Genomic DNA, 14,365 nt, shown 5'->3' on the forward strand with positions numbered 1-14,365 from the left:
AAGTGAGCTATTTTAAATATGTTCAAAGAGCTGAAGGAAAATATGTCTCAAAACTTCAAAGAAAGTATGAGGATATCTCGCCAACAGATATTATCATTAAAATAGTAAATCATTTTTTAAAAAATCAAGTAGAAATTCTGGAATTAAAAAGTACAACAATGACTGAAACAAATTTCATTAGAGATACTCAATAACAGATTTGAGCAAGCAGAAGAAAGAAGTAATGAACTTGAAGATAAACCAATGAGATTATCTAGTCTGAGGAAAAATAGAAGTAAAAAGATAAACATAGTTTTGTACATTAATAGGAACACCATCAAATGTACATAATGGGAGTCTCAGGAGGAGACTCAGAAACAAAAAGACAGACAGAATATTTGAAGAAATAATGGCTGAAAGCTTCAAAATTTGATGAAAAATAATTTCTACATCCAAGAAGCTTAAAAAACAAACAAACCTCGAAGTAGGATAAACTTAAGAAAATCCACACCTAGACACATATTAACCAAATTGTCAAAAGACAAAGAAAAAAACTTGAAAGGAGTAACAAAGAAATCATTTATCACATTCAAAGGATGTTCAATAAAAATAACAACTGATTCTCCTCAGAACCCATGTAATCTGAAAGAGAGTGAGATGACGTATTCAGAGTTCTGAAAGTGGGGGGAAAACCTGTCTACCAAAATCCAGCAAAAACTGTCCTTCAAACATGAAGTGACTGCTAGCCTGAGACCAATATTACACTGACACCAAAACCAGTCAAAGACACCACACACATGGAAGTATGCATGCACACATGTGCAGATGTACGCAACTACGAATCGATACTCTTGGGAATGACTATAAATGCAAAACTCCTCAGCATAATATTAGCAGCACATTCTAGCAAAATACCAAATTCAGTAGTATGTAAAAAGGATTATAAATATGACAAAGGGAAATTTACTCAAGGAATACAAGGTTGGTTCAATATATAAAATCAGTGTACTATACAATATTAATATAATAAAGGAGAATATAAATGCATGATCATCAATATCTAAAGAAAAAAAAAACAGATAAATCCCTCACTCTCTCATGATGAAAGCACTGAGAATTTCCTCAAACTGACAAAGGGCATCTACCAAAAACCCCACAGGTAACATCATGCTTAATAGTAAAAGATGGAAAGCTTTCCCCTCAAGATCAGAAATGAGATAAAAATGTCTATTCTCGCCATTCCTGTTTAACACTGTACTAGAAGTTCTAGCCTGGAGTGCATTAAATATAAAAATAAAATTAAAAGCATCCATGGTGGAATGGAAAAAGAGTAAGTTATCTCTATTTGCAAATGACATGACCCTGTGTATAAAAACCTCTGAGAAAAACACACACACACACACACACACACACACACACACACAAAGGCTAAGAGGCCGAGCAAAGCTGCAGGACACCAGAACCATAAACAAAAATCAGTTATATTTCTACACACTCACAACAAACAATCTGAAAATGAAATTAAGAAAACAATTCAATCTAGTAATATCAAAAAACAAGAGTAAATAACAAAATAAGTACAATACTTATACAGTGAAAAGTATAAAACCCTGTTAAAGAAATTAAAGCGACCAAAAAGACTTCTGTCTTCATGTTTTAGAAGACCTAATACTGTAACATGGCAATACTCCCCCAACTGATCTACTGATTTGAGGTCTTCTCTATCAAAATTCCAACTGTCTTTTTTTGGAGGGCAGGGGAGGCCAGAAATAGACCATCCTAAAATTCATATGGAAGTGCAAGAGACCAGAATAGCCAAAACAACACTGTGGAAAAGAATAACAAAGTTGGAGGACTCATACTTCACAATTTCAAAGCTTACTTTAAAACTATAGTAATTGAAACAGTGTGGTACTGGCCTAGGATAAACATTCAGTTCAGTGGAATAGGACTAAGATTCCAAATATAAACCTACAGATCTGCAGTCAATCGATTTTTGACACGGATTATCAAGACAATTCAATGGGGAAAGAACAGTCTTTTCAATAAATGATGCTGGGACAGTTATATGTATATACAAAAGAACAAATATAGATACCTACCTCCCAATACATATAAAATCAATTCAAAATAGATCAAAGACCTAAATGTAAGAGCTAAAACTATAAAACTCATAGAATAAAACATAGGGGTAATACATTTTTCTGATCATGTATTAAGCAACAGCTTCTTAGTTAGATATGACACTTAACCACAAGCAACCAAAGGCAAAACTAGATAGATGGACTTCATCAAATTAAAAATATCTGTGTTTCAAAGGGCATTACTTAGAAAGTAAAAAAAATAGCCCACAGAACTGGAAAAACATTTTCAAATCATACAGCTAATGAGAGTCTAGTATGCGGAATTTATAAAGAAGTCTTACAATTCCAGAATAAAAAGACAACCCAATTTTTTAAAAAATGGGCAAGTGATTTTTGCATAGAAATCTCTCCAAAGAAGATATACAAATGACAATAAGCAAATGAATAGATGTTTACTTTCTTTTATCACCATGGTAAGGCAAATCAAAACCACAGTGAGATACCACCTCATGCTCACCAGGATAGTTACAGGAAAACAAACAAACAAAAGCAGAAAATAACAAGTGGTGGACAGGGTGTGGAGCAACTGTCACCTCCATGCAATGCTAATGGGATAGAAAATAGTGTGGCTGTTACAGAAAACAATTTGGTGGCTCCTCAGAAAGTCAAACCAAGTCACCCTTTGACTTAGCAATTCCTGGGTATAGACCCAAGAGAATTAAAAACATATATTCACACAAAACTTATACACTAATAAACAGAGCAACATTACTCACAGTAGTCAAAAAAGTTGGAAACAAATAAAATGTCCATCAACTGATGAGTGGATAACAATTGGTGACATACACACACACACACACCAAGGATTAACTTGAAAATATTCTGCTACGTAAAGGAAGCCAGATACAAAAACCACATATTGCACAATTTCTACTGACTGAAAAGTCCAGAATAGGCAAACCTATACAGAAACTATATTAGTGTTTGCTAGGGCCTGGCAGGGAGGGAAAGTATGTGGTGACTGCTAATGGTTACAAGCTTTCTTCTAATTAGAAATATTCTCATACCAGAAGTTAATACTAGTTGTACAACCATGGAGTAACATACTTGAAAGTGGTAAATTTTATATGTAAAGTATATCTAATTTTTTAAAAATTATTTTGACCTTGAAAATTTGCCAATAGAACCTTAAATAAATTGGTGGGGATAGACTAAATACAGATTTGTATTAAAAGGCAAGGCAGCTGGCCACTTATCTCAAGCTTTGTCCACACAGCATCAAAAAATTAATTGAAAAGCGAGAATTAGCCCTGGCTGGCGTAGCTCAATGGATTGAGTGTGGGCTGGGAACCAAAGTGTCCCAGGTTCAATTCCCAGCCAGGGTACATTCCTGGGTTGCGGGCCAGAACCCCCAGCAACCGCACATTGATGTTTCTCTCTCTCTCTCTCCCTCTCTCCCTCTCTCTCTCTCTCTCTCTCCCCTGCTCCCTTCCCTCTCTAAAAATAAATAAATAAAATCTTTAAAAAAAAAGAAAAGCGAGAATTACAGTGGCCTTGTAATACAGTTTAATATCAGGTATTGTGATCCCTCCAACTTTGTTCTTTTTTATCAAAATTGCTGCAGCTATTTGGGGTCATTTATGGTTCCATATAAATTTTTGAAATGTTTGTTCTATATCCGTGAAATATGTCATTGGTACTTTAACAGGGATGCATTGAATCTATAAATTGCTTTGGGTAGTATGGACATTTTGACAATGTTAATTCTTCTAATCCATGAGCATGGTACATGCTTCCACTTGTTTGTGTCTTCCTTAATTTCTTTCTTCAGTGTTGTGTAGTTTTCTGAGTACAGATCTTTATATCCTTGGTTAGGTTTATTCCTAGGTACTTTATTTTTCTTGTTGCTATATCAAATGAGATTTTTTCCTGATTTCTATTTCTGATATTTCATTGTTGGTATACAAAAATGCCTTTGACTTCTGACTATTGACTTTGTATCCCGCTGTTTTACCAAATTCATTTATTAGGTCGAGTATTTTTTTGGTGGAGTCTGTAGGATTTTCTATATATACTATCATGTCATCTGCAAACAATGGCAGTTTTACTTCCTCCTTTCCAATTTGGATGCCTTTTGTTTCTTTTTCTTGTCTGATTGCTGTAGCTAGGACTTCCAATACTACGTTGAAAGGAGTGGTGAAAGCGGACATCCTTGGCATAAGAACAGACACATAGACCAATGGAACAGAATAGAGAGCCCAGAAATAAACCCAAGTCTCTATGGTCAATTAATATTTGGGGCAGAAGCATAAAATGAAGTGAAAATAGCCTCTTCAACAAATGGTGTTGGGAGATCTGGACAGCTACATGAAAAAAAATGAAACTTGATCACCAACTTACACCATACACAAAAATAAATTCAAGGTGGATAAAAAAAACTTAAATATAAGCCATGGCACCATAAAAGTCCTAGAGGAAAACTTAGGCAGAAAACCTCAGATATTCTATGTAGCAGTATTTTCATCTATCTGTCCCCTACAGCAAGAGACACAAACGAAAGAATAAACAAATAGGACCTCATAAGATAAAAAAGGCTTCTCTATAGCTAAAGAACACAGCATTAAAATGAAAAGAGAGCCAACTATTTGGGAAAACATATTTGTCAATGCTACTTCGGACAAGGGTTTGATCTCCAAAATATATAAAGAACTCACAGGACTCCACTCCAAGAAGACAAACAACCCAATAAAAAAAAAATGGGCAAAAGACTTGAATAGACACTTTTCCAAGGAAGATATACAGAGGGCCCAGAGACATATGAAAGACACTCGGCTTCACTGGCCATCAGAGAGATACAAATTAAAACCACAATGAGATACCACTTCGCACCAGTCAGAATGGCCATCATAACCAAATCAACAAACAAGTGTTGAGGAGGATGTGGAGAAAAGGGACCCTAGTGCACTGTTGGTGGGAATGCAGACTGGTGCAGCCACTGTGGAAAACAGTATGGAATTTCCTCAGAAAACTAAAAATGGAACTGCCTTTTGACCCAGCAATTCTACTGCTGGGATTATACCCTAAGAACCCTGAAACACCAATCCAAAAGAACCTATGCACTCCAATGTTCAAAGCAGCACAATTTACAATAGCCAAGTGTTGGAAGCAACCTAACTGCCTGTCAGTAAATGAATGGATCAAAAAACTATGGAACATTTATCCAATCATTTTATACATTTATACAATTTACCCAATTAGTTTATACATGTATACATTTATACAATGGAATACTACACAGCAGAAAGAAAGAAGGAGCACATACCCTTCGTGAGAGCATGGATGGATCTGGAGAGAATTATGCTAAGTGAAATAAGCCAGGCAGTGAGGGACAAATACCATATGGTCTCACCTTTAAGTGGAACCTAATCAACCAAACAAATAAACAAGCAAAATATAACCATAGACATTGAAATTAAGAACAAACTGACAGTAACCAGAGGCGAGGTGGGAGGGAATAATGAGGGGGAAGAGGGGAAGGGTTTTCAGGAACAACAATAAAGGACACATGGACAAAACCAAAGTGAGGTAGAAGCAGGGGCGGGAGGGAGGGATGGCTGGTGGGGGAGAGTGGTAAGGGGTAAATGCAGACAACTGTACTTGAACAACAATAAAATAATTTTAAAAATAAAAAAAAAGAAAAGAAAAGAAAGAATTCAGTCTCTCTTCCAGTTTCACTGAATTTCAGGGCCTAGTCATACAAAAAAGACTACAGGAGGCCTTCTGTCTAGCTACCTTGTCCCAAGAAAGAGCCTTGATTGAGCAAAATTCCCTGGGCCTACAAGCCCTCTAGCCTAGCTCTCTGCACATCAGTAGTGCTGCATTCCTTCCTATAGACCGCCTAGGTCCAAATCCTGACCACTTACCGAGTCTGTGACTTTAATGTACTTTGTGTTTACTTTCTTCATTAGTGCATTGGGGAGAGCAAAGCACCTTCCATGGGATTATTATGAGGAGTAAATGAATACACATAAAATGGTTGTATATAATACACGAATGCACGTAAAGTGTCCAATAAACTGTAAGCACTCAACACACGCTGTGGGGTGATGGACGGGGACCGTGTCTAGGTCATAACCAAACCACTCATCGTGTCTCAGCAAAGAGTCTTTGACGGGTCCCCCGGTAAACATAAAGGCACAGGAAAACGTAAAGGTAAATGGAGAAGAGGAAAGACAGTGCATGGCCATGTCAAACCCACTCAACTAAAGAAGACTAGATAATGGGTGGTACACCTAAAGGCACCCCTGGTTAAAAAAAAGTTTCTACATCCACAGAAGCCAAATCAGAAACTGACTGGGTAAACAAGCCCTTCATTTTCAATGCGCAGTGTCTACTGAGGCAAATATTGTAATCATTCCATGTGCACTTATAATATGAAATTAACTGAAGAACACAATGATTAATCGGACTCTTATTACAAGGATCTGGCAGTCTAGCTGAGTATTTCTCAAACATTTTTTATCTGTTCCACAATAACAAATACATTTTACATTTTGTCCCAACATACACATACATACATATAAGTAAATATTTCATGAAAATACCTTCACTACTTATAATGTGCTCTACTTGCTCTTCTTGTCTGTTTCATTTCCATTTTTGAAAACAGTCTTGCCACAATGACCTACAACCACTCCACTAAAATGGTTTCACTACCAAGGAAGGGTTAAGGGCTGACCAAACTGGTACTGAAAATTACCAACCTGCGCATGTGACCAACTAACCTGAACACGAAGAGGAATGACCTACATGCTCAATGGGGGTTAATACTGGGAACGCTGGAAAAGTTTGTTTTGACGAGGGCATCCAGGGTCCACCGCGTACAACCGTGGACATGAACCTAAACACAAACAACAAGAGTTAAGAATCTGTCACAGTTGGCCTCCCTTTTGCTGCTGTTTTCTCACTCTCTGCGGAAGGCCGGCTGCCAAAATGCTGGATACACCAACAAATGGCAAAGCTTGGACATAAGCTTGACAGTTACGTGATTTAATTAGGTACTGTCGTTTCTATTGTTCTTGTTTGCTCTCTTTCTCCAAACTTCAGCAGACTTTTGGTGTCCTCCACTCATTCTAATGGTTAAGGTGCAAAACACACATGACAAATAGCTCTTATCACACGCGCTCTCTGCACTCAGTTAGCAATGACCCGAGTCAGTGTGCTAAGGATGTGAGGTTGTCTCAGGGAAGGAAGGCTGTGACTGATTCAGAGATGTCTGCCGTGGGCACCTGAAAGAGCTAACGTGCAGCATGCACAGGGTCTCTTTGCTGAGTCGGACTATAAAATATACAAGTTCAAGAATCGTTTTCAAAAAACTCTTGGATAACTGCAACAAAATATGGATGTAATGCAAACATCTTTTAACTACACCATTAACAATGTATCAGATTTTGTTGCAACTGCTGTGGAAGTTATTGAAATAATATGCAAATATATTACGTTCATAAAAAAGTGAAGAAGATAAAATCATTTTTGGATTTTATCACAGTGTAATAAAGACCAATTTTGTCATGTTTTTGCCCCAGATATCTGAGACTGGTGTCTGCTCCTGAGAGAACACTGATAATGCTCCAATGCTATGAGCCTGTATTTTATCAGCTAAAAATGTCCCATTAAGACATCTTTCAAAGATTATGACTCTCAACTTTGGGGGTAATTTTTTCACATTAGCACCATTTTCCCATGATGTTATTTCCAGAATAGTGACCCAGAACATAGCATCAGAAATGATATTTTAAGATTTGCATATTTACATTATCATGTAAAAGGATAGAAAGCATTTGTTTGTTCTAGACAAAAGAAAACTGTGTAAGAAAATATAAGTCTGTTGTTCTAGGCAGAATAAAAACTGCAGATTAAAATTTCCAATGTGGGCAAGTAAGTAACAGTTAAACATGAAACCCCAGGGGAGTAGGAAGGAAGCAGCGGGACCACTAGGAGCCAGACGATGATGGCCCAGGGTCAGAAGCCAGAGGTCGGGTCCTGGAAGAATGAGGCAAGGGGTAGCCATGCACTCCCGGATGTGGGTTTTTTCTCACCAGTGTATTATTCCTCTCATTAACAAAGCCTGGCACACAGAAAGAACTCACTGAATATTTGTGAAAGGAAGGAGAGGAAGAATGAAAAGTGAAGGGTGGGGGGAGGCAACAGAGTTCACACAACAGAGCTGGGGCTCCATTCTGACTACCGTACGGTGGTTTAAAGAAGAGTAGGGGACGCTGACTGGTGATGAGTAAGTTCTGCACTGCGAATGAAGACAGCTGAGGAATCAGCCTGCAGATGCTCCGGGATCAGCGTGTTAAGGTCCTGGCAAAGCAGCATCTCTGCAGAAGAGCAACAGCTCCTGACATACCCGGAAGCAAGTGTTTGTCTCTCCCAGGTCCCTGTGCACTGACTCTATGGTATAGAGACAACTGTATACCCAGGAAGAATAAGTATCCTCTGAGACCTTCAACCTTGGTACGCAAGATGAAGTTTGATTTATTATATAGTTTCTGGCCTACAGCCCGATATTAATAACACTTAGCAAGAGGAAGGAAGGAAGGGCAGAATATCTGCTGGGCAGTCGATGGTAGCTATCCAGGCACGCTGGCTGAAATGTGCCAGCAAAGCAAGGTAACTCCAAATGTTATCTAGCATAGAAGCTTTCAGAACTAGGGAGAAGTCCCTGTTTATACCTGAAGCCTATCAATCTCCTGAAAATGTCTGAAAAAATGTGTGTATGTGCATTTTTCTGAGATGAGATTCCAGTACTTTCAGCAGAGTGCCAAAAAGGCCCACAATCTACCATACCTCCCAAAATAGTAAGAACCACAATGCAGTGATTTACAAACTGTAGGTCACCTATGGGGCACAATATTTTAAATTTAAATAGAAGAGAAAATATGAGAATATAACACTGTTCATAAAGGTATCCTTTCATTACATTAGCTTCAGCGAGCGCCGGGTGTGTGTGTGTGTGTGTGTGTGATGTAAACTTTTTCACACCAAGGTCTGGGTCAAAATGTTTGGAAACCACTGCTCCAAGGCATCAAAAATGACTACAGGCAACTTTGTTATGTATTAAATCATCATCCAGTAAAGACAATTAGGTGATCTGCAGTTCCAGTGGGCCTTCTACTGTTTGAGTGACATATGATCCACCGAAATGAAGCTGCTATTATTAGAGACCTGCAGTCTGCAATGCTCAGAAATGAAAGTGTATCTCTGTGAGGTCTTACTGGTCTTAAGACACGAAGGACAATGAAGAGGTTGCCTCTGAAGGGACCCTGCACCCTGGATGTCTCTGAGGAAATGCAAACTACTGGATAAAATGTTTAGTGGAATGAGGAGAGTAAATACTTCCCTGGGACGACGGAATGTCCCAAGGACCTTAGAAAGATACCAGGAAAGGGGAGGGTATGGAAACTCATTCCTAAACCTCGTACAGCAGTGAGTTTTAGAAAAATCGTTATTTCTTTCGCACAGGAGCCAGAAGACTACGGTGAATCTCCATGACCGCTGCAGTGCAGTTGCCACTTTAGTCCCAGCATCTGTTACTGTCCTCTATTTCCTTCCAGGCCTCAATAAATGGTCCAGGCACTGAATTGTTGGTCTCATTGTCTCAAATGTGACTAAAGCATTTTACAGATTTGAGTCATCCCAATCAATGCAAAAATTTCAAAAAGTATCACCAGATCCTGCACAGCCAGACCACTACTCTTCCCTCCCCTATAAATGTCTAGAAGTTACCCTCTCAGCCAGGTTCTGGCTTGGGATCCAAGTATATCTGTAATCAACAGTGAAGCACCATTGTGAGATTCCCCATCCCTCTTTCCCTCTTTACTCCAAGGATGTTGGAGGCCAGGCTTTTATCTCTCAGGCAGGAGAGCAGAGCTTCCTTTCTGGAGAAACTGCCACACACGTGTGTGCACACACACACACACATAAGTGCACAGACACGGCCCTGGTCAGGCTGCTCAGCGGGTAGGAGTGTTGTCCCACAGGTTGCGGGTTATGTTCCCTGGTCAGGGAACGTGCCTAGTTTGCAGGTTTGATCTCCAGTTGCAGCACAAACAGGAGGCAACCAATCGATGTTTCCATCTCATGTCGATGTTTCTTTCTCTCTCTCCCACCCACAGCACAGATGCTGACATACAGGGATTCTTCCCCAGCACCCTACAGCCCCCAGAAAAGGAGCTTACTTAGATCTTCACCAGGTCACATGCACTAGTTGACACAAAGCTTGGGATGCAATTTTAATACCTGCTTCTTAAACAGGAAACAATAACAAGGCTAGCTAGACATTTTATGAAAGACTCCAAAGCAAAAGAGACCAAACCAATAGGGAAAAAGGAACTCAAAGAGAACAGAGAAAAGGCCAGGAGCAGAACTAACCATACACATAAAAGTACCCTCCAAGAGCTCAAGGATCCGTGAAAAAAGAAGCTACAAGGAAAGAACATTCAGAGGCCAGAGGGAGTCCTTAACATCTAAAAATAAAAATTAAATTAAATTAAGGAAATAGAATATAAATTTGGGGAATGTCTTAGAAAACAGACCAAAATAACAAAACGATGGAAAATGGAAGTGACTAGAAAAAAAAATTAAAGAATGAGTCCAGGAAGTCCAACACTTGAATGACAAGAGTTCAAACAAAAAAGAATACAGGAAATTAAGAGAAGATATCAAAGAAATAATACAAATAAACCTTCCCTGGAGTAAGTGAATTTTCAAACTGAAAGAGTCCACAGGTTTCACAGCAAGCTAATGACAAATGATCCACATCAATAATCATAAAAGTTCAGAACACCAAGAACGAAGAGAGACAAGGGTGGGGAGACTTCGCCGGGGGACCTGGCTGATGCCACCCGCGCCCACAGACCATCACTAATAGCCCCGGTGAAGTGAGACAACCTGACATTATGTCTCACCATGTGATGTGGCGCCCACAATGGGATACAACCAGGACCGCACAGCACACTGAGGAAGTGTTGTTGTTTAACCACTGAACTAGGTTTCAGTCAAGCACAAATCTAAATACCGGCGATGTTTTCCTTCACTGTTATATTTTCCAGTATTTCAATTTCACTTATTCTTTGTATCTTCTATTTCTAGGCTGACATGTTCTATTAAGAAAAATACTAAGGATGAGTCTTGTCATTTTAGTAGTCACACCTGTAAGTTTACAGGCTGCTTTGTTGCCACTAACTAAAGAAAAAGGCCAATAGCAGGAAATTTTCTGGAAAGACAAAGAGCTCAGGAACATAGGTAATTTCCCATAAACTTTGCAGAATGACTCAAACTTAGCATCTGTGTCCTGCACTAGTGCCTGGTGTTTCACAACTGAGCGAGTGGATGGATGGATGGATGGATGGATGGATGGACACATGCACATCTCTGCAGAATGTCTATACCTTTTAAAAGGTGCCAATGAGGGGAATATTCTGGAGCTATGATCTCCTGACAGAAAAGCCCCTAAAAGTCAGGAGTCAGGGACTGTTTCAGGTGATAATTATGGGACAATGAACCACTGCTGCCCGGCCAGTTAACCATTCTGACAACAGGAAGGTATGTAATGGCTAAGAGGAATGTTTCTAAATATCCTGGTGATACGAACTGGGATGAACAAGGTGAAGAGTTGTCCAGAATCTGCTCTCCCTTTGATGTCAGACATATCCAAGCATGTCACATGTACCCAGAAGGTTTTTCCTACTGAATGCTTTGCTGAGTTTACAGAAAAGACATTCTTTTTTATTTTTTTTTTATTTTTTATTGTTGTTCATTCTTATGTTGGTAGCAAGGCGAGACCTCCAGGGGCTTGCTGGCCGTCTTTGGACACAGGTGATGGATCTCTCCTGTCCCGGTCTTACGAGGCCACAAGTAGTCATTTGGGAGACAGAGGGTCAGTGAATAAGGCGAAGAAGAAAGACAGCTGGCAATATGGAAACTGGAACCTGCCCTGGAGACGCACCAAACCGAACTCTCGGCAGAAACGGGTTACATCCTGCCAGCAGGGAAGGGTCTTTCCACCTTCACCCTAAACCAACGGGGCGCCCACAAAACAGCAGCACCAATGGGGATAAACTACCCTAGATTTGGACTGCGACAGGACAGGAAGACGTTTGGAGAATCTACCTGCAATGGTCCTTTATGTTAAACCACGGCCCCTGGAAACTCAAGCAATCATTACTTGGCATTAGCATAGTCCTGCAATTTATTTGGCATTTAACTAACAGGAATACATGTAAGGAACTCAGGGAGGTTACTGCGGCCCCTTAATAACTATCTCATAACTAATGTCACACACAAACACAGGCTAGTATAAATTTTTAGCTCCTATAGGTTAATAAAGAATATTTGATGTATCATCCTTCAGTGAGCCACAAATTAAAGATTATATGATTAATTTAGGTTCTAAACAATATTTTACAGTGGAAAAGAGCGAAGTAATTAAGGGCCCCTAAAGAATTCAGTTTAGTTTTATACCTTTAAGATATGAATTGGATTAAATTATATCAATTACTTGATAAATGTGTACATTTTTCAATGAGAATATTATTTAAAAACTGACCTAATTTACTAATGAAAGAACAAAGGGCTTTTCATCTCTCCTTTTCTATGGAGTTTTTTTTTAAATAGTTCTCGGTTTGGGGACTCAGTAGTATAATACAGCTTTACATTTCCTGCTTTATCTGCTGAAGCAAGATAACTCAGCAGCTATTGTCCAGGTAGATTTTCATTTCACCCAGACCATAGTTTTACACAAAGTAAATTTTCTAAATTCAGAGAATTTAACAACTGTTCCTAATGAGAAACCCTTTAAGTGACGCCCAGAAAGAACCCATGAAAGAGAGTCCGCTCAAGCACAGCCGGAGCCGCCTCACCGCGGGGCCCACCTCACCGCGGGGCCCACCTCACCGCGGGGCCCCTCCACCGACGCCAGCGCATGAAGTGTGTTCCGCGCACACCTTTCTACCACTGCATATTTTGAAATAACAGCACATATATAAAATGATACAGTCCTAAGTCAGTTGCTATTTTACTTTTCATTTGTCTCAAATGTTTCACAACTTAAGTCTGTGATATTACAAGCCCCTCCAGAAGACTTAAATAGTATTAAAATACTGCTTTCAATTTAAAGGGCAAAATATCTGGAAAATTAAGGTCACAATGCTAGAGAACCTAATGGAGTATGGATTTCTGCTTGAAGTACTACAACCAGAAACCTCAGCAATCTTAAATCTGTCTCTCCTGGATATAATAAGTTTTAAAGCTTTGAATGAATTTTCCGAGTATGTTTTGCATCCCTCATAGCTTCAGAAAAGGATGCAGGAGAGAAAGAAAGAGAATGGTCTCTATGATAATGCAATTTTTATGCAGTACCAACAAGTTACAGAGGCTTTAAAACAAAAGATGAATATGATCATTCTTAGAGGAAAAATAACAAGCATTAGAAGACTTCTTTGTAACAATTTGTTCCTAGATACAAAGTACTTTTCAAAAGATCATGAAATAGTAGATTATTTGATCCAAGATGTCATAAATGCTACAGAATCATGGTTAAATCAACTGTTAATTTTTTTTTAATGTAAGGTTTTCCTGTCAGTATCTCTATAGGTAATTTGTCTACTTCCACATTCTATAATAAAACCTAAGTCACTTTTTCAGATAGGGCACTACCCAGGAATACTGAAAGACTAAATCACGTGAAGCATGTCCCAACATTTGAAATGGGGGGACGATGCAAAGTACACTTCAAAAAATTTGCTTTATAAATGTTCATCTGAAAAACAGTTCTCTACCAGAGGTTACTTTCCCTCCCAGGGGACACTTGGCAATGTCTGGGACATGTTCACCTGTCAATTGGGACAGTGCTACTAGTATCCACAGGGTAGAAACCACGGATGAGGATGCTACCCACCTACAATGCACAGGACAACCCTCCACACAGCACTCACCAGCCTGTAGTGTCAACAGTGCCACGGCTGAGACACCTGATCTGAACCAACCAAACATGCCTGAACAAAGAACAAGTACTTGCAGAATGAATGAATAAATCTTAAACAAAAAGATTTCATTTCCACTTTTTATAACTTCTTTCTTCCATCAATGTGATGCTGCCTAATACAGAGTCAATTTCTGTTCTCAAGATCTTTCCTCATTCATCCATCTGCTTCCTGGAGTCAAATACAACCAGGTAAGAACCACGTGTTCACCAGGGCCTTGCCCTGTGCCGTGGTGCCGTGGTACCATGGGATCCA

At 39.2% G+C, this 14,365-nt stretch overlaps 1 protein-coding gene across 3 annotated transcripts in view; it reads right to left on the bottom strand.

Moving 5' to 3' along the window:
- STK33 (serine/threonine kinase 33) overlaps positions 1 to 14,365 on the bottom strand; it is a 133,215-nt gene that overhangs the window by 74,482 nt on the left and 44,368 nt on the right. Inside the window, exons 3-4 of one of the 3 annotated variants that reach the window (XM_036028976.1) lie at positions 7,108 to 7,195; positions 6,873 to 6,963 (exon numbers count right to left, since the gene is read on the bottom strand). The exons of 1 other annotated variant lie outside the window; for it this stretch is intronic. The gene's annotated coding sequence lies outside the window, so the exon portion shown is untranslated. The remainder of the gene's footprint in view (positions 1 to 6,872; positions 6,964 to 7,107; positions 7,196 to 14,365) is intronic. One more of the 3 variants, XM_036028977.1, reaches the window with a different exon arrangement.

This window comes from Phyllostomus discolor, chromosome 6 (assembly GCF_004126475.2).
Source record: "Phyllostomus discolor isolate MPI-MPIP mPhyDis1 chromosome 6, mPhyDis1.pri.v3, whole genome shotgun sequence".
NCBI lineage: Eukaryota > Metazoa > Chordata > Mammalia > Chiroptera > Phyllostomidae > Phyllostomus > Phyllostomus discolor.